Here is a 21,719-nt window from a genome sequence, read left to right on the forward strand (position 1 = left end):
GGAAATCAGAGAGAGCATAAACACTGAGGTTCTGGTTAGCAGAGCCTCAGTGATACAGTTAGGCACCACACAGGGAACACATACAGGGCACATACTATGAGTCCCAGTGACACAAGGGCTAAAATAACATACATACAGTGAAATATGGGGGTAACATGCCAGGCAAGATGGTACTTTCCTACACAGATGTAGAAAGCCAATTCTAGTCAAACTTGCAATTCAAAGCCCAAATTCTCCAAAACATGTATTTTTAAATTGTGAGTTCAGAGACCCCAAACGCCACATCTTCATATGCCCCAAATAGGAAATTACACGTAAAAGATATTTTAAGGAAATCCTCATGTTACCCTATGGAAGAGATAGGCCTTACAATAGTGAAAAACAAGTTTAGCAGCATTTCACTACCAGGACATGTAAAGCACACCAGTGCATACCCTACCTTTTAAATACACTGCACCCTGCCCATGGGGCTGCCTTGGGCCTACTTTACTTTAGGGGTGACTTACATGTAGTAAAGGGAAGGTTTGGGTCTGGCTAGTGGCTGTACTTGCCAGGTCGAAATGGCAGTTTAAAACTGCACACACAGACACTTCAGTGACAGGTCTTAGACATGCTTACAGTTCTTCTCATGTTGGTGGCTCAATCAGTGCTGCAGGCTCGCTAGTAGCATTTGATTTACAGGCCCTGGGCGTGCATAGTGCACTTTACTAGGGACCTAGTAGTAAATCAGATATGCCAATCATTGATAAACCAATCACCAATACAATTTAGACAGTGAGCTCTTGCACTTTAGCACTGGTTAGCAGTGGTAAGGTGCCCAGAGCCGTAAAGCCAACTGTGAGAAATTGGGTTGTTGGTTGACTTTGGTGTGAGTCCTGGTCAAGCAAAAGCCACAATCCCTTGCAGGGTGAACCACAAAATTCACTAATTTAACCTGTTCTTAACCCTGGCATAGTTTGGCACAAAAAGTAGGCTAAACTTAGAGGCAATATGTTACGTATTTATGCCATGCAAACAGCAACGCAGTGAAAACACAACACAATAAAAATCACAAACCACTTTAGAAAAATATAGAACATTTAAATAAATTTGACAACAAATGCATGAAAATCCAATTAGTAGAACCAGAGTTCTGAATTTTTAAAGTTTAAGGTTTGAAATAGCATTGTCCTCAGTTTTAGAAAATGGCCAACGTGACACCTTCAGCACCACAACCAAGGGTCCAGAGATAGATGGATAGCTCTTGGGGGTTCAAGTCTCACTCAGACTGGGCCCAGGTGCAGGTTTAAGATGGTGGCAACCTGTAATGCCCCTGTGGCTCAGAACAGGCGACCAGCTGAACTTGCCCTTGAAGTCTCTTCTGAAGTCCTGGGTGCAGGTGGTGATGCAGGGCTCTACAGCAGAGCTGGGCTCTGAAAGTTCCAAGCAGGCTCCAGGCATCAAAGCAGTCCTTCCAGATACTGGGGCTGTGTTTAGCTGTGCTTAGGTCCAGTAGTGAAATGAGGAGCAGGTCTGAGAGCCCTATTTTTACGCCCTGATGCCCTGCTCCTAGACGTTGGGTGAGGTTTCCAGAAAGGTTCTCTGAAGTTCCAGGAATTTCCTGCCTTCCCTGGCTCCCAGCTGGCTGCACTGACAATACAGGGTCATTAAGCCTATTTTGTGTTGGCAGAGCCCAGCCTATTCAGTTGCAACTGGGGCTGTGCTTAGCTCCATCCCCCCACCCATCAAGTCAGTTAATGGCCCATTCAGGCTCCGATAATCCACCAATTGTGTGACATTTTGGGGTCCCAACTATCAGTTCCACCCAGTAATGTGATCTAGGCAGGTTAAAGGCACAGAGGGCTAAGGGCAGCAAAATGCCAACTTTTTTAAAGTGCCATTTTCAAACTTGCAATGATAAATCTGACTTTACGATTAAAGAGTGTTATCATTACAAATTCATAAGTGCCAAACCTGACATGTATACCACCTCTGGTTTAAGAATTATAACTTATACATTTTATTAAGCAATCCCCAATGTTACCTCATGGGAGGGGTAGGCCTCTCAGTAGTGAGAAAACTATTTTGGTAGTTTTTCACTGCTAGGGCATGTAAAACTAACAAGTACATGTCCTACAATTTAATTACACAGCACCCTTCCCTATGAGCTACTTAGGGCCTACCCTAAGGGAGACATTTGTAATAAAAGAGGAGTTTAGGGCTTGGCAGGGGTTTTAAATGCCAAGCCAACATGGCACTGGGGCACTGCCTTCAGGCTGCAATGGCAGTCTGGGACAAGTTTTAAGGTGCTACTTAAGTGAGTGACACAATAAGTGTTGCTGGCCCACTGGTAGCATTTAGTGTACAGGCATATGGTATTCCACTCTACAAGGGACTTACATGTAAATTAAATACACCACTCGGGTATATGCCACTCAAACCATGGTGTAGGAAGATAGCACAAGCACTGGATAGTAGTGGTAAAATGCACAGAGTCCTAGGGCCAACAAGCAAAAATTCAGCAACAATTAGGAGGAAGAAGGCAAAAAAGTCTGGGGGTGACCCTGTAGAGATGGCCATTTCCAACACCGGCAAAAATGAAACTCTCCACAGGAGCACAAACTTGAGGTCAGAAGCAAAAAGACAGGGGAAACCATGCAAAGAACTGACAGGTCTAACACTGTGGAGTACAATACCTGAGTATTTAGTGAAGTAAGTGTTCCACATGAGAGGGTATTCCAATAAGCAGGGGCTTATCACGTTTGTGAGGGGAAAGAGCTCAGGAGCTGCCAAAGTGGATTATCACCTGCTCAATTGGGGGGTAAATTCTCATCGGGTAACACACAAAGAGCAGTATGTCGGCAATAGTGACATCAGTAGGGACCATGACTGGAACATCAACTCGCAGTGAAGATGTTTCTCTTGTAGATACCGGATAAGCAGTTCCATTGCTATAATAAAGAGCAATGGAGAAAGCAGGCAGCCTTGGCGAATTATTAAGGGCGAGGCATAATTGTGAGTCCTCGACTGCACGGCTTTTTACTCTATTTAATGTATTTTATATGTGCTCTTGTGTTTTTAGTGCACTTTGCTCTCTATTTGAATTTGCTGAATTCCTTACGAGGTCGGGTTCGGGACTGTAAGAGCCCACCCGTCCTCCAATGACGCGCCATTCTTTTGACTGTGGGAGACAGGTCAGAAGTCTAGTGCTGCCTGTCACATGGGGGGCGTTTTCATGGTGAAGGGGCCATAACTGCTGGGATGATGCGGGCGCGCAGCGGATGCACGCAGTGGGCGCACCGCTGGTGCGCCTAAGGCAAGCCCGTCTGCGCCTGTCCGCGCATGGTCGAGGACGGGGGCTCTGCTCAGGGCAGGGTAATACCGAGCCATATCTGTTACTCGGGACCCGTGCTCCAGGCTATGGCTTCGGCTGTTCCGTGCAAACACGCACTTCTGCCATATTCAGGGCAGATTTTTCAGAGGGTTTGCAGGGACTGTGGATGGGCTCCGGTGACCTCCCAGTCATTTTTGACACTAGGTGAATCTGAAGTGGTCCTTCCGAAGAGGTTGGGAGTTACTAAACCTGTAGTTTATGCATTGATTAATGCACGGTCATTGGCGAAACATAAGACCGAAATTGCGGAGATGATTATCTCTAAAAAAGTGGACTGTCTTTTTATAATAGAATCATGGGCCAAGGCAGACTCCAACCCGGATTTTATTGAAGCCTCTCCTAGTGGAGACTTCAGAGGAAGTACCGTCAACAAGAAAGACGATAGAAGTTATATCCTAAGGAGACAGAGAAGGAGAAATTAAGAATTGTTTTAAAAATGTACAAGCTTGTTTTGAGGCGAAATCAGCCTTTTTTTCTACTAAAATTAAAAATGCATCTAATGCGCCTAAAGAACTATTTAAGGTAGTCCGCTCGCTAATCACACCTCCTGTTCCCCCTACCACCTCACCTAATTCTCAGGCAACTTGTAATCAAATTGTGGTGTTATTTTAAACCAAAATCCAGCAAATGCATGCAGATTTCTCCTTGATGGATCCTTGTATTGCCCCCCTGGAATCTCCAAATAAGGATACCCCCCTGCTTACACGTTTCCCTCCGTTGTTGCCGGATAGGATTAAAGAATTCCTAATGGGGATTAAATCTGGTTCACCTATGGATCCCTGTCCACCCGGCATTTTGCAGATGATTTCAGATTCTGTGGCTCCAAAATTAGCTACCATTTTTCAGGAAGTTCTATCCTCAGGGGTCTTCCCTTCTAGATGGAAGCAGGCAACTGTTATTTCCCTCAAAAAGAAGTCCGATCAAACTGCCTTTGATCTAAGCAATCTGCGACCTATTTCCTTGCTACCGACATTGGCTAAGATATTTGAAAAACTCATTAATTATGAACTGTCCATGTTTCTTAACCAGGCTGAAGGCTTTGATCAGTCACAACATGGGTTTAGAAGGGCTCATAGCACGGAATCAGCGCAACTAAGGACATCTGACTCCATCCGGAAACTACTGGATGAGGGGCAAGGCGCTGTTCTTGTACTATTAGATCTGTCTGCGGTATTTGATACCATCTCGCCTGTGATCTTGGTTGCTCGCCTCCATCATGCTGGAATAAGACATTCAGCTCTTAAAATCCAGGAGTCTTTTTTAAGTGATAGATCTAATATTGTAAGCTGGGAGGGCTATAAAGCACCGGCTTTTCATCTGCCATGTGGTGTACCTCAGGGCTTGGCGTTGAGTCCAACACTTTTTAATGTCTATGTTATCCGCTCATATGGTTTTATCCCATCCTCTTATGCTGATGACACACAACTTATCATTCCGGTGTCCAGGAGCAACTGGGAGGAAGTGGCGGATCGGTTTAATAGTTGTATGCAGGATATTAATCGGTGGATGAGACAGAATTGGCTTAAGCTTAATACTAACAAGACGGAGATTGTCTTGTGTGGCTGCAGTAAGGATCTGTGGAGTCCGCGATGGTGGCGGGATGAATGTGGGCAATTACCGGTCCCGTGCGGGGCTACCAGAAATTTAGGAGTGATCTTTGATGACTCATTAAATTTTAAACCGCAGGTTAGTGCTATGGTTAAAGCTAGCTATTGTACCCTGAAAATCCTGAGAAAAATCTTACCGTTCCTGAAGCAGGAGGAAAGAGTTACGGTTATGTTAGCATTGATCATGTCCAGATTGGATTACTGCAACTCTCTGTTGTTGGATATTGATGAGAGTTCTTTGAGGAAATTGCAACTAATTCAGAATAATGCAGCCTGTATGATTTTGGCACTTCCACGCTTAGCGTCGGCTTCCCATAGCCTAAAAAATCTTCACTGGCTTCCGGTTGGCAAGAGGATTATTGCCTAACCTTTAAAGCGCTTTATGGGGACGGTGCTGAACACCTGGCTGATAGACTCAGGTGGTATCGTCCAGGAAGAGTCCTAAGATCAGACAACTCCTACCTGATTCAGTTCTGTCGAACGCGTAGAGTCAGGTGGGGAGATAAAGTTTTCACAGTGGCGGCTGCCAGATATTGGAATGCTCTACCGCTATACATCAGGAAAGAGCACAATTTCACGATATTTAGGAAGCGGGTGAAAACTTGGCTGTTTCCACGGTAGGGTTACTGGCTTTCGGTCGTCCTCTCATTATTTATGTCCTCGAGCGATTTGATGCTAAGGCCGGAACGCGCTATATAAATCTTCTTATACATACATACATACATGTAAAATATGAAAACTTGGCGCAACAGTAGAGAGTGTCACACAGCCATACGTGGTGAAAGAACAGTGCAGGCCACAAATCCATGTACAGAGAGACAGGTGAAGAGTTCACTAGAAAGTAGAATGCATGACTTACAAGATTGTAGTTAAAGGAAAACCCGTACGTGGCAAGATAGAAGGAACGGATGGCCCCAGCACACCAGCACATATGCTGTTATCCAAGCAAACAAGAAAGCGATTGAAGGTGACTGAAGTATAGGAGCAGGAGATTGACTATGCTAAAGGGTACACAACAGCTGATTAAAAGGTCTTGGAGGCAGAATAATAAAGCACACATACAAATACACATGTATTCAGGCATAAAAACGGTTAGTTTGCTAAGCATTGTTAGGCCTGCAATAAAGGATGTGTAGTGAATTTTGTTAAAGTTTACGTCATGAGGTCACAAGTGGCATGATGTTTTTCCACAACTAATGTATAACTATGTAGTGATTTATTGTTTGACGTTTTGTAAAAAAGTATTGTGTGACTGTATAAAAGAAGCTGCCTGTGAAGCAGAAAATTGAGACCAGCTGTTTACTGGTGTGGACATGCCACTCTCCCTGTTGCGACAGTGTCAAAAGCAGTTTTTACATTGCCAAGAGGAGTTTGTCTTTCTTCTTAGTAGTAGTAAAATCTTTGTTTGTACAACCAACCATAAAAGACAGAGCTGCAGGTAATAAACTGACCACAGCAAACAAGACATGTTCATCCGGGAGCAGTTGTAAAGACATGAGAGCGGCTCATACTTGAGTCATGTTCAATGTCTTCAGCAGTGGAATCAAGAACTGCTTTCTGGGGCAACTATACTAACTACAAAACATTACAAAATGTAGGGTATCCTGCGAGACCTATTATCCTAGCTGCAGGGCGTCCTGTTACCAGAGTGGACCAAATGAAAAATACAGCTCTTTTATAGAAAGCAGGTCCTGGGCCACAAAAGAGTGAGGAGTCAAAAAAGCATCTGACCTCCCAAGTGAGGCAAATTCAGACTTAACATGGGATAACCAAGGGATTCTGAGTGCACCATCCAGGGGCAAATAGTCAGAGAGGATCATACTGTTGTGGACAAAGAGTGGCAGTGTCGGCAAGGAACCTATTTCCGAGTTCAGCATGCACTGAGATGGCAGGAGTACATTGTGGAATCTGGACTAGTTGACTTAAAAATGTATTTTCAGCTGCTTGGATTTTGTTAGTCTTCACATACCTTCGCACCTCGCTACCATACCGGTTTAGGGCCACACACTTAGGATTATAAATCACTTTTGCCGACTACAAACCCAACCTGTGAGCGAAACTAGACACAGCCCCAGTAGTTTTAACAAGCTCAGCTCCCTTCTCCTTCAACAAAGGATGCCAACTGTTCTTGGCATCAAATAACACCCTTAAATAGGGAAAGACTGGTACTTTACTTTTCATAAAGTTTGTGGTGCCCCACTATAACGGTCTTGGTGTTAGAAGAGCAAAGACCCACTACCTTTAAATATGATTTATGAAGTTTACAGCCTGATCCAAGCCCCCCTGAAGGTAACAAATTTGTCCAGGAGAAGCTGCAGGTCCCGGGCCGTCCGGGCCATCAGGACCACATCATCTGCATATAACAACACCGAAAGCGACCTTGAACCTACCCTGGGACAGTCCGCCTGGGCAGACAAAATGGCTTGCTCAAGCCCATTGACCATATAAAGTGAACAAAAATGGAGCAATGATGCACCCCTGCCACACACCCCTAGTAGTTGAAAAGGGCTGAGTGCACACTGGGCTGTGCGAGAAGAGCACGGAAGCCGAAGTGTCAGAGTGCAATTCTGCCAGCAAAGCCACTAAATTAGACTCCACCCCCTAACTCAAGCAACAGGGCCCACAATTTAGCACAGTTTACCCTGTCAAATGTGGAGGTGAGGTCTATAAATGCAAAGTGGAGGGTCTCGGGCGTGCTACCTTATACTTATTTACAATTAAATAAAGGTTCAGGCATTGGTCAGACATTGATCTCCGTGGCCAAAAATCATATTGGCCGTCATTAGCTTCCGATCAAGCCATCAACCTATTAAGTCTAAGCCTCCTAAGGACCTTCACTACCACATCAATCAGTGAGATTGGGTGGTAGCATTAGTGGTTATCCTTGTCACCCTTCTTGAACATTCTTCTCGAGCACAGGCACAATCACTACTGTTGACCAGGAGGCCGACACCCTATGGCCTGCTGCCGCATTCCAGACCTGCATCAAGAGGGGGGGGTCCCAGAGCTCATCATCCATCCTCAACATGTCTGACGGGACCCCATCAGGGCCTGGAACCCTGTTCCTAGTTAGCGTTTTTAGACCCTTGATTACCTTCTCCATGGTAAAAACCACAGGAATCTGCCCCCGCTGTCTTGCTACCTTGACTTCACCCTCTACCATCTCTCCATAGTTGTAAACCCCTGCAAAATGATCTACCCACTGTTGTTCAGAGATGTGGGAGCATATGACAGGGGTTGTATTGTCGGCAAAATAAGACCTGTTCACTACTCCCTAAAAGAGAGCACTATCTCTCATCTCACTGGTAGCTCCTCCCAGGTTAGTTCTTGCAACTAATTAATATGATTAGTTATTACCTGCCTGTAGGCCTGCCTCTGGGCTGCCACAAGGTCCCTATCTCCAGGGGCCTGCTTCAAGGCTGCCCTATCAAACCATTTTGTCTCTTGCACCCTCCTCCCCACCCCCACCTTAGATTGGTTGAGGGCACGGAGAGTATTTCCTTAATTTTACCGCCAGTCCCCTCAAATCTTTGCAAGATGTCTGTCTCAGGGGTGTCTATATCTAGACAGATGGCTATCTCTTGGGCTGCTTCAATTAATAGGGAGGCTTCTATCTGGGCCAGTTCCACTTGAGACCATTTTAGTCACCTACCTTGGTCAACAAGGGAGAGCCCTCTAAGAGCCCCCACCTGTGATCGAACGGGTTCCATGGAGCCCTCCAATTCTATAAACAGAGGATTATGATCACTCAGTGGGCTGTGAATAATGTTAAAGTTAGTGAAAATAAGGAAGCAGAAACTAAAATAAAATCAATAATCGAGGCGCAGCCTCTCGTTTTGAAAGTTGGAGCAACAACAGAATTGGGAGAACGAACCAATGTATTGAGGGCAAACACAAGGTTGTGGGATTCTAAAATTGCGCCAAGCTCCATACCTTCCTGGGAGTGAGTAAAATGAAGTCCATCTACAGCCATACATCTAGGATCTAGAGAATCACTTGATAAAGGGTAATTACATAAAAGGCAGTTAAAATCCCCCACCAACATTAGCAGCTCCCTTCCCACCCCGTGATCCAAGCAAGAGTTCAAGAAAAAGTTAAAACTTTAAATGCTAGATGCCCCATCAGACCCATATCTGGCATTGTAAAAATTCACCAGTAGAGTGAGGGGCAAGCCCAGTTCAGATAACATAAGCCCCTGTAACATTGTCATTTCCCACAGTAGGTCAACAACATACCCCCTAAACTCCACTGCCACAAAGGTGATCAAACCCCCACTTGCCCTCCCTGCCACTGAGGGCACTGCCTTCTGAAATACGTCTTGTAACCTTAAACAAAAAAAAGAAATTCTTCACTTCCTACATTACCTGCAAGCAAATAATCTGAAAGGTTTTAACAAACTTCAGACAGTTTGAGTCTGTGAACTTGTTTGAAAGCCCTGCAATGTTCCAAGACAACACCTTTAAGCCCTTTGTGTTTATGAGCTGGGCAACCAGAGGTGAGATGGTGGACTTGAGAGGTGGAGGAGGCGGGACTGGGCTGTCTGGAGGACAACTGCTAATAGCTTAACACACCTGGGAGATAAGGAAAATGAGTTGATAGCTCCCAGTCAATTGCACGTTTCCAGGCTACACATGGGAGCAAACCGGTTGGAAAGATTCAGGTGTGGAGGCTGCCTAATATGCTAGTGGGGCTAACATAATTGCCCTGTGTGGGCCAGCCTTGATGCTCGTACACACAACAAACCTTCTCTGGTTTGTAAAAAAAAAACCTAAAGGGAGCGCTACAATGCCATGAGGGTCAGGAGGCCTAGAAGAGGCTAGAGTAGCCAGAACATGTGCCACAATCAAGGGTTTATTGAGGTTTACTATCACACAACCCCCTTCCCAACCTTTACATCAGTACCCACCCAGCTAACTCTATGGACCATGATAATACAGTCAACAATCTGTGCCTCATTGTGGTTGTGCAGGCATAGCCAATGCACCACCTTATTCTTTAGCTCATGGAAGAACTCAGATGCCAGAGTAGATCAAGGTGGGACGTTCCCCAGGACCACTACATACAGGGGGCAAATTAAGTATATCCCCCGTGCTCGTTACGTGAGGAGAGGTTAAAGCTCTATGGGGCTTTCCATTGCAGTGGCAACGTGGGTCACGTAGGGCCTCGGGGTATCCCTGGAATCCCTCCTGGGCCTGATGGAGCCAGCTGTGTTTCTAGAAGCACCATGAGTAGAAGACGTACGGCCCCCCACAACATGGGCCTTCAAAACAGCTGGCTCTAGGGGGATCAGACTGGTTTGTCTGCTTGTCCCTTCCTTCATTAAGTTAGAACAGAATTTCGGCCACTTTAGTCTTGATGGCATTTAACCTAGACATGATTGGTTCGAATTTAAATTAAAAAATGAAATCCTTACTAAGTGAGTCCACCCCTTGTAGGAGGCTGGCCTGGCTTGTAGTGGGTACCAAGGGGTACTTACACTCTGTACCAGGTCCAATTATCCCTTATTAGTGTAGAAGAGGTGTTTCTAGCAGCTTAGGCTGATAGAAGGTAGCTATAGCAGAGCAGCTTAGGCTGAACTAGGAGACATGCAAAGCTCCTACTATACCACTGGTGTCCTATGCACAATATCATAAGAAAACACAATACACAGATATATTAAAAATAAAGGTACTTTATTTTTATGACAATATGCCAAAAGTATCTCAGTGGGTACCCTCAGTATGAGGATGCCAAATATACACAAGATATATGTACACAATACCAAAAATATGCAGTAATAGCAAAAGGAAGTAATGCAAGCAATGTAAAGTTACAGTAGATTGCAATAGGAGCACATAGGTATAGGGGCAACACAAACCATATACTCCAAAAGTGGAATGCAAACCACGAATGGACCCCAAACCTATGTGAGCTTGTAGAGGGTCGCTGGGACTGGAAGAAAACAGTGAGGGATAGAAAGATAGCCCACCCCAAGACCCTGAAAAGTAGGTGTAAAGTGCACCTATAACCCCCAGAGAGTACAGAAGTCGTGATAGGGGGTTTCTGCAGGAAGACCAACACCAGTAATGCAACAACAGTGGATTTCTGGACCTGGGTACCTGTGAAACAAGGGGACCAAGTCCAAGAGTCGCGGCAATGTCAAGAGTGGGCAGATGCCCAGGAAATGCCGGCTGAGGGTGCAAGGAAGCTGCCACCGGATGGAAGAAGCTTTGGTTTCTGCAAGAACGAAGAGGACTAGAAACTTACCCTTTGGAGGATGGATGTCCCACATCATAAAGAAGCTTGCAGAGGTGTTCCCTTGCAGAAAGACCGCAAACAAGCCTTGCTAGCTGCAAGGGTCGCGGTTAGGGTTTTTGGATGCTGCTGTGGCCCAGGAGGGACCAGGATGTCGCCACTTTGATGAGGAGACAGAGGGGATGCCCAGCAAGTCAGGGAGCCCTCACAGAAGCAGGCAGCACCCGCAGAAGTACCGGAACAGGCACTTGGAAGAGGAGTGAACCGGAGTCCACCCAAAGTCAGAAAAGGGAGTCCCACTACGCCGGAGGACAACTCAGAAGGTTGTGCACTGCAGGTTAGAGTGTCGGAGACCCAGGCTTGGCTGTGCACAAAGGAAATCCTGGAAGAGTGCACAGGAGCCGGAGCAGCTGCAAATCACGCGGTACCCAGCAATGCAGTCTAGCGTGGGGAGGCAAGGACTTACCTCCACCAAACTTGGACTAAAGAGTCACTGGACTGTGGGAGTCACTTGGACAGAGTTGCTGAGTTCCAGGGACCACGCTCGTCATGCTGAGAGGGGACCCAGAGGACCGGTGATGCAGTCTTTTGTTGCCTGCGGTTGCAGGGGGAAGACTCCGTCGACCTACGGGAGATTTCTTCAGAGCTCCTGGTGCAAGAAGGAGGCAGGCTACCCCCAGAGCATGCACCACCAGGAAACAGGAGAGAAAGCCGGCAGGATGAAGCGATACAAGGTTGCAGTAGCCGTCTTTGCTACTTTGTTGCGGTTTTGCAGGCGTCCTGAGCAGTCAGCGGTCGATCCTTTGGCAGAAGGTGAAGAGAGAGATGCAGAGGAACTCTGATGAGCTCTTGCATTCGGTATCTGAAGAATTCCCCAAAGCAGAGACCCTAAATAGCCAGAAAAGGAGGTTTGGCTACCTAGGAAGGAGGATAGGCTAGTAACACAGGTAAGAGCCTATCAGAAGGAGTCTCTGACGTCACCTGCTGGCCCGGGCCACTCAGAGCAGTCCAGTGTGCCAGCACACCTCTGAATCCAAGATGGTAGAGGTCTGGGGCACGCTGGAGGAGCTCTGGGCACCTCCCCTGGGAGGTGCAGGTCAGGGGAGTGGTCACTCCCCTTTCCGTTGTGCAGTTTAGCACCAGAGCAGGGCTGGGGGATCCCTGAACCGGTGTAGACTGGCTTATGCAGAGATGGGCACCATCTGTGCCCATCAAAGCATTTCCAGTGGCTGGGGGAGGCTACTCCTCCCCAGCCCTGACACCTTTTTCCAAAGGGAGAGGGTGTAACACCCTCTCTCTGAGAAAGTCCTTTGTTCTGCCTTCCTGGGCCAGGCCTGGCTGGACCCCAGGAGGGCAGAAACCTGTCTGAGGGGTTGGCAGCAGCATCAGCTGCAGTGAAACCCCAGGAAAGGTAGTTTGGCAGTACCCGGGTCTGTGCTAGAGACTCAGGGGATCATGGAATTGTCTCCCCAATGACAGAATGGCATTGGGGTGACAATTCCATGATCTTAGACATGTTACATGGCCATGTTCGGAGTTACCATTGTGACGCTATACATAGGTAGTGACCTATGTATAGTGCACACGTGAATTGGTGTCCCCGCACTCACAAAGTCCGGGGAATTTGCCCTGAACGATGTGGGGGCACCTTGGCTAGCGCCAGGGTGCCCACATACTAAGTAAGTTTGCACCCAACCTTCACCAGTTGAAGGTTAGACATATAGGTGACTTATAAGTTACTTAAGTGCAGTGGTAAATGGCTGAGAAATAACGTGGACGTTATTTCACGCAGGCTGCAGTGGCAGGCCTGTGTAAGAATTGTCAGAGCTCCCTATGGGTGGCAAAAGAAATGCTGCAGCCCATAGGGATCTCCTGGAACCCCAATTCCAATTAAGGGTGTTCCAGTATGCCAATGTGAATTGGTGAAATTGGTCACTAGCATGTTAGTGACAATTTGGAAAGCAGAGAGAGCATAACCACTGAGGTTCTGGTTAGCAGAGCCTCAGTGAGACAGTTAGTTATCACACAGGGAACACATACAGGGCACACTTAATGAGCACTGGGGCCTGGCTGGCAGGGTCCCTGTGACACATACACTAAAACAACATATATACAGTGAAATATGGGGGTAACATGCCAGAGAAGATGGTACTTTCCTACACCCCTCCAGACCGAGGTAAATTAGGGTTGAACAGGGAGGCTACATGGGACCCGGGGCACCGTAACTCCACAATTGCCCCCTTCATTTCCTTCATTTACAGCTCAGGCTGATGTGACCTGGCAAAATTGCGTCAGAGGCTGGAGCCACTGAGTCCTCCCACCCCACCCGATGACAACCTTCTACCTTCCAGGGACCACCCCTGAGCCCTCTTCACCTCCCTCTCCAGGCCCCAGACCATTGTGGCATCCTTCCCTTTCTCCTTTGAGGGAGCCTCTGAAGTCAAAGGATGCCATGTGGGGACTGAGGTGGGCTGCCCCTAGAGAGAAACAATCTCCTTTCCGCTATTTCGATTTCATTTGACACTACCGATACTGCCCTAGTTACCTTCAATGATAGCAACATGCGACACGGGAGGTATGAAGTAGCTGTTAAAACCACACAGCCCTATCTGGATACAGCCCCCAAAACAACACAGGACCCCTCAGAGACCCCTGTGTTAAATAAACCAAAGCAAATCAAACCTGGCGCTAATACAATACCTATTCCCCACTTGCCCTGGTGTACCAACTAGACCACCCTGAGCAGTCACCAATCATGACTATAACAGTACTTTGGTGTGGGCCCTGACAAAACTGGCCTGAGTGGAACAAAAGTAGTTAGCTCAACACTGCTCCTCTGAGTGCCTACTGAGAGCCAATCCAGTGGGGCTCTTGGATAATCCCCCAAACACCAGGGAAAAAATCAGCCCTACTAACCAGGCCACATTTCAACTAGTACCGCCGGAGGCCGGGTAGTTAGCCACACAATGTTATGGCAATAGGTCCACAGAGAAAACCAAACCAAGAGGGGGTGGCTCTGCCCTGCCTCTTCCTGGCACTGACGGGCACAGGACGGGCCTGCTCTTGGCCTGGGCTTTTCCCAGATGCGTCCCGGGCAGTGGGATTGCACAGGAACTTTTCAGCCACTGGATGAGACCCTACCCCCCTCGGCTTGACACACTGCAGGTGATCCCCCTGGTGCTGTGGGTAAAGGGGAATGCAGTCCCCAGCGTAGATTGAAGTCCAGCAGGTTCAGATACACCAGAACTTTTCAGAACAGTCACCCACTCAGTGGGATTGCACAGGTGCTTTTCAGCTGATGGAGGAGGCCCTGCTTCCTCGGCTTGAAACACTGCAGGTGAGCCCCCTGGAGCTGTAGGAGAAGGGACATGCAGTCCCCAGCATAGATGGATGTCCAATAGGGTCAGATACCCCAGACCTTTTTAGCACAGTCCCCACACAGCAGGATTGCACAGACGTTTTTCAGCTGGTGGAGGAGGCCCCGCTCCCTCAGATCCACACACTATAGGTGAACTCCACAAGCGCTGTGGGAGAAGAAAGATGCAGTTCCCAGCATGCTGAAGGTCCAACAGGTTCAGATACCCCAGAACGTTTCAGCACAGTCACCCACACAGCGGGATTGTATAGGTGCTTTTCAGCCGATACTTTTCAGGGAGCTCAAGGGGCTGGGTGCTGTGTAAATGTAAAGGTAGGATATGTCGTCCAATGTTTTACTTAGTGCAGCAAGGTTGTGCAGTTGCAACAGTGAAGGATTATCTGTCTGCACTGTCAGCATGTATTTGTTTACCAGATCAACCCTCTTTATTTAAGTCCCCTATAGTTCTAAGGTTTCTTAAGGGTTTCATTAATAGGTTTCCTCCTACTCCATTTATAAAGCCTCAGTGGGATTTAAATTTAGTTCTGACGTACCTGATGGGTACACCGTTTGAACCATTGCATAGTTGCCCATTGAGGTTTCTTATGTTTAAAACTGTTTTCCTAATAGCGATCACGTCAGCTAGGCGTGTTAGCGAGCTTCAAGCTCTAAGTGTGAAGCCCCCTTTTACCACTTTCCATGCTAACAAGGTGGTTTTGAGAACCAGGACGACTTTCCTGCCAAAGGTGGTGACTCCTTTTCATTTAGGACAGTCCATCACCCTTCCGTCCTTTTACCCTCCACCCCATCCCTCTAAGTAGGAGGAAAGGCTGCATTGTCTGATTCCAAAGAAAGTGTTGAGCTTTTTTGTGGACAGGACAAAAGAGTTCAGGACGGATGATCGCTCTTCGTCAGCTATGTGTGCAAGATGAAGGAAAAGCTGTCCCCAAAAGATCATTATCAAGGTGGGTGTGAGAAGGTAGCCTCTTTCTAGCCTTGTTACCCCCACTTTTGGCCTGTTTGTGAGTGTATGTCAGGGTGTTTGTCACTGTTTTCACTGTCTCACTGGGATCCTGATAGCCAGGCCTCAGTGCTCATAGTGAAAACACCATGTTTTCAGTATGGTTGTTATGTGTCACTGGGATCCTGCTGGTCAGGACCCCAGTGCTCATAGGTTTGTGGCCTATATGTATGTGTCACTGGGACCCTGTCACACAGGGCCCCAGTGCTCATAGGTGTGCATGTGTATGTTCCCTGTGTGGTGCCTAACTGTCTCACTGAGGCTCTGCTAACCAGAACCTCAGTGGTTATGCTCTCTCATTTCTTTCCAAATTGTCACTGACAGGCTAGTGACCATTCTTACCAATTTACATTGGCTTACTGGAACACCCTTATAATCCCCTAGTATATGGTACTGAGGTACCCAGGGTATTGGGGTTCCAGGAGATCCCTATGGGCTGCAGCATTTCTTTTGCCACCCATAGGGAGCTCTGACAATTCTTACACAGGCCTGCCACTGCAGCCTGAGTGAAATAACGTCCACGTTATTTCACAGCCATTTTACACTGCACTTAAGTAACTTATAAGTCACCTATATGTCTAACCTTTACCTGGTAAAGGTTAGGTGCAAAGTTACTTAGTGTGAGGGCACCCTGGCACTAGCCAAGGTGCCCCCACATTGTTCAGAGCCAATTCACTGAACTTTGTGAGTGCGGGGACACCATTACACGCGTGCACTACATATAGGTCACTACCTATATGTAGCTTCACCATGGTAACTCCGAATATGGCCATGTAACATGTCTATGATCATGGAATTGCCCCCTCTATGCCATCCTGGCATTGTTGGTACAATTCCATAATCCCAGTGGTCTGTAGCACAGACCCTGGTACTGCCAGACTGCCCTTCCTGGGGTTTCTCTGCAGCTGCTGCTGCTGCCAACCCCTCAGACAGGCATCTGCCCTCCTGGGGTCCAGCCAGGCCTGGCCCAGGATGGCAGAACAAAGAACTTCCTCTGAGAGAGGGTGTGACACCCTCTCCCTTTGGAAAATGGTGTGAAGGCAGGGGAGGAGTAGCCTCCCCCAGCCTCTGGAAATGCTTTGTTGGGCACAGAGGTGCCCAATTCTGCATAAGCCAGTCTACACCGGTTCAGGGACCCCTTAGCCCCTGCTCTGGCGCGAAACTGGACAAAGGAAAGGGGAGTGACCACTCCCCTGACCTGCACCTCCCCTGGGAGGTGTCCAGAGCTCCTCCAGTGTGCTCCAGACCTCTGCCATCTTGGAAACAGAGGTGCTGCTGGCACACTGGACTGCTCTGAGTGGCCAGTGCCACCAGGTGACGTCAGAGACTCCTTGTGATAGGCTCCTTCAGGTGTTAGTAGCCTTTCCTCTCTCCTAGGTAGCCAAACCCTCTTTTCTGGCTATTTAGGGTCTCTGTCTCTGGGGAAACTTTAGATAACGAATGCATGAGCTCAGCCGAGTTCCTCTGCATCTCCCTCTTCACCTTCTGATAAGGAATCGACCGCTGACCGCGCTGGAAGCCTGCAAACCTGCAACATAGTAGCAAAGACGACTACTGCAACTCTGTAACGCTGATCCTGCCGCCTTCTCGACTGTTTTCCTGCTTGTGCATGCTGTGGGGGTAGCCTGCCTCCTCTCTGCACCAGAAGCTCCGAAGAAATCTCCCGTGGGTCGACGGAATCGTCCCCCTGCAACCGCAGGCACCAAAAAGCTGCATCTCCGGTCCCTTGGGTCTCCTCTCAGCACGACGAGCGAGGTCCCTCGAATCCAGCGACACCGTCCAAGTGACCCCCACAGTCCAGTGACTCTTCAGCCCAAGTTTGGTGGAGGTAAGTCCTTGCCTCACCTCGCTGGGCTGCATTGCTGGGAACCGCGACTTTGCAAGCTTCTCCGGCCCCTGTGCACTTCCGGCGGAAATCCTGTGTGCACAGCCAAGCCTGGGTCCACGGCACTCTAACCTGCATTGCACGACTTTCTAAGTTGGTCTCCGGCGACGTGGGACTCCTTTGTGCAACTTCGGCGAGCACCGTTTCACGCATCCTCGTAGTGCCTGTTTCTGGCACTTCTCCGGGTGCTACCTGCTTCAGTGAGGGCTCTTTGTCTTGCTCGACGTCCCCTCTCTCTGCAGGTCCAATTTGCGACCTTCTGGTCCCTCCTGGGCCCCAGCAGCGTCCAAAAACGCTAAACGCACGATTTGCGGGTAGCAAGGCTTGTTGGCGTCCATCCGGCGGGAAAACACTTCTGCACGACTCTCCAAGGCGTGGGGGATCCATCCTCCAAAGGGGAAGTCTCTAGCCCTTGTCGTTCCTGCAGTATTCACAGTTCTTCAGCCTAGTAAGAGCTTCTTTGCACCAACCGCTGGCATTTCTTGGGCATCTGCCCATCTCCGAGCTGCTTGTGACTTTTGGACTTGGTCCCCTTGTTCCACAGGTACCTTCAGACAGGAATCCATCGTTGTTGCATTGCTGATTTGTGTTTTCCTTGCATTCTCCCTCTAACACGACTATTTTGTCCTTAGGGGAACTTTGGTGCACTTTGCACTCACTTTTCAGGGTCTTGGGGTGGGTTATTTTACTAACTCTCACTATTTTCTAATAGTCCCAGCGACCCTCTACAAGGTCACATAGGTTTGGGGTCCATTCGTGGTTCGCATTCCACTTCTGGAGTATATGGTTTGTGTTGCCCCTATCCCTATGTTTCCCCATTGCATCCTATTGTAACTATACATTGTTTGCACTGTTTTCTAAGACTATACTGCATATTTTTGCTATTGTGTATATATATCTTGTGTATATTTCCTATCCTCTCACTGAGGGTACACTCTAAGATACTTTGGCATATTGTCATAAAAATAAAGTACCTTTATTTTTAGTATAACTATGTATTGTGTTTTCTTATGATATTGTGCATATGACACTAAGTGGTACTGTAGTAGCTTCACACGTCTCCTAGTTCAGCCTGAGCTGCTTTGCTAAGCTACCATTATCTATCAGCCTAAGCTGCTAGACACCCTATACACTAATAAGGGATAACTGGGCCTGGTGCAAGGTGCAAGTACCCCTTGGTACTCACTACAAGCCAGTCCAGCCTCCTACATTGGTTGTGCAGTGGTGGGATAAGTGCTTTGAGACTACTTACCACTCTTGTCATTGTACTTTTCATAAGAGAAAAATATACAAAACAAGGTCAGTGTATATACACATAGCCAAAAAGTTTTGCATTTCCTCTTTTCACTCTTTTCTAAGTGCTGAAAAGTACTTCTAAACTTTCAAAAAGTTCTTAAAAGTTTAAAAAGTTTTTTCTGTCTTTCCAAAAAGTTCTGAAAACTTTTTTCTCTTTGTCTATCACTTTAACTCTCTCTAAAAAATGTCTGGCACAGGCCAAAAAGTTGAACTGTCCAAACTTGCATATGATCACCTTAGCTGGAAAGGAGCAAGGAGTCTCTGCATAGAGAGAGGTTTGAGTGTAGGGAAGAATCCTTCCTTAGAACTGTTAATTAATATGCTTAGAGTACAGGATAAGGCCATAAGTGCCCAATCTGTAGAAAAAGTAGCTAATGGTTCTCAATCTGATCCAGGGACTCCCCCAGGAAAAGTTTCAGGAAAGAAACTTCTCAGCCTGCCCATTACTAGACAGTCTAGCATAGTTGGTACAGAGGTTGAATCACATCATACTGATGATGTGCTCTCACATTATGCTGGTAGCCAAGCTGTTAGGGTGCCCTTGGTAAGGGACAGGTCTCCTTCTGTTCATTCCCATCATACCTCTGTATCTAGAAATGTCCCTCCCACCCACCCTGATGACAGATTGTTAGAAAGGGAGCTCAATAGATTGAGAGTGGAGCAAACCAGACTGAAGCTCAAGAAGCAACAGCTGGATTTGGATAGACAGTCTTTAGAAGTAGAGAGGGAAAGACAGAAGTTGGGTTTAGAAACCCATGGTGGCAGCAGCAGTATTCCCCATAGTCATCCTGCAAAAGAGCATGATTCCAGGAATCTGCATAAGATAGTTCCCCCTTACAAGGAGGGGGATGACATTAACAAGTGGTTTGCTGCACTTGAGAGGGCCTGTGCTGTACAGGATGTCCCTCAAAAGCAGTGGGCTGCTATCCTATGGCTATCATTTACTGGAAAAGGTAGGGATAGGCTCCTTACTGTAAAAGAAAATGATGCTAACAATTTCCAAGTTCTTAAGAATGCACTCCTGGATGGTTATGGCTTAACCACTGAACAGTACAGGATAAAGTTCAGAGAGACCAAAAAGGAGTCTTCACAAGACTGGGTTGATTTCATTGACCATTCAGTGAAGGCCTTGGAGGGGTGGTTACATGGCAGTAAAGTTACTGATTATGAAAGCCTGTATAACACAATCCTGAGAGAGCATATACTTAATAATTGTGTGTCTGATTTGTTGCACCAGTACCTGGTAGACTCTGATCTGACCTCTCCCCAAGAATTGGGAAAGAAGGCAGACAAATGGGTCAGAACAAGGGTGAACAGAAAAGTTCATACAGGGGGTGACAAAGATGGCAATAAGAAGAAAGATGGTGAAAAATCTCAAGATAAGCATGGGGATAAGGGTAAAACCAAAGATCCCACTTCAAATCTTAAACACTCTTCAGAGGGTGGGGATAAAACAAATTCTTCCTCGTCTTCCCAACCTGCACACATTAAAAAGCCTTGGTGCTTTGTGTGTAAAAACAGAGGCCATAGGCCAGGGGATAAGTCCTGTCCAGGTAAACCCCCTGAGCCTACCACCACTAATACATCAAGCTCTAGTGCCCCTAGCAGTAGTGGTACTAGTGGTGGGACTGCTGGCAACAGTCAAGCAAAGGGTGTAGTTGGGTTCACTTATGGGTCCATAGTGGAAACTGATGTCATCAGTCCCAAGACAGTTTCTGTCACACCTAGTGGCATTGGCCTTGCCACACTGGCTGCTTGTCCCCTTACAATGGATAAGTACAGGCAGACAGTTTCAATAAATGGTGTTGAGGCCTTGGCCTACAGGGACACAGGTGCCAGTTTCACTTTGGTGACTGAAAACCTAGTGCCTCCTGAACAACACATCATTGGACAACAGTATAAGATTATTGATGTCCATAACTCCACTAAGTTTCTTCCCTTAGCTATAATTCAGTTTAGTTGGGGTGGAGTTACTGGCCCTAAGCAGGTGGTGGTATCACCTAGCTTACCTGTAGACTGTCTCTTAGGTAATGACCTAGAGGCCTCAGGTTGGGCTGATGTAGAGTTTTATGCCCATGCAGCCATGCTGGGCATCCCTGAGGAATTGTTCCCTCTCATTTCAAGTGAAATGAAAAAGCAAAGGAGAGAAGGCCTGAAAACTCAGGATCCCTCTCCATCAACAGGTAAAAAGGGTATCACAGTATCCCCTAACCACCCTACCATTCAGGATACTATTCCTGTGGTGGGGGAAACCTCTCCTGGGGTGGCACCTGTTCCAAGGGAATCATCAGCTGGCAAAGCTGGACTCCCTGAGGTGGAAGTACCTCTCTGTGGGATAACTAACATTGGTGAGAAAAACAGCACCATTTTAGTTAACATGGAGCATCCCTCCAACCCTCCCAGAGAAACTTTAGTGCAGAAACCCTGCACTACCTCACAACACTTAGGACAGCATCCCTGCCCTAGTGTGGAGCTCATAGGACAGCATCCCTGCCCTGCTTCAACTCAAGAGAAACAGCATCCCTGTTCTCTCTTCCAGCCAGATGGACAAAGTTTTTGCCCAGCTATGGCTTTTCTGAGACAGCATCCCTGTCTGGCATTTCCATCACTACAAATAGGTTCAGTGGACAATTCCCACTGCTCTAACCTAAAACTTACTGATAGAAACTCTGAAAATACATCTTCACATTGTTGCTTAGCTAAAAAACTTCAAACAGGGTGGTTTACATCCCCACAGGGAAGTAACCATATAGTGGATGATAAAGGGAGTAACCAGTCTATTGCAGAGCTACTCTCTACTTATCACCACTTAGACAATAAAGTCTCAACTGGCCAAGGTTAGCCTTATTGTCCTTCGTTTGGGGGGGGGTTGTGTGAGAAGGTAGCCTCTTTCTAGCCTTGTTACCCCCACTTTTGGCCTGTTTGTGAGTGTATGTCAGGGTGTTTGT

The sequence above is a fragment of the Pleurodeles waltl genome, chromosome 6 (genome assembly GCF_031143425.1).
Source record: "Pleurodeles waltl isolate 20211129_DDA chromosome 6, aPleWal1.hap1.20221129, whole genome shotgun sequence".
NCBI lineage: Eukaryota > Metazoa > Chordata > Amphibia > Caudata > Salamandridae > Pleurodeles > Pleurodeles waltl.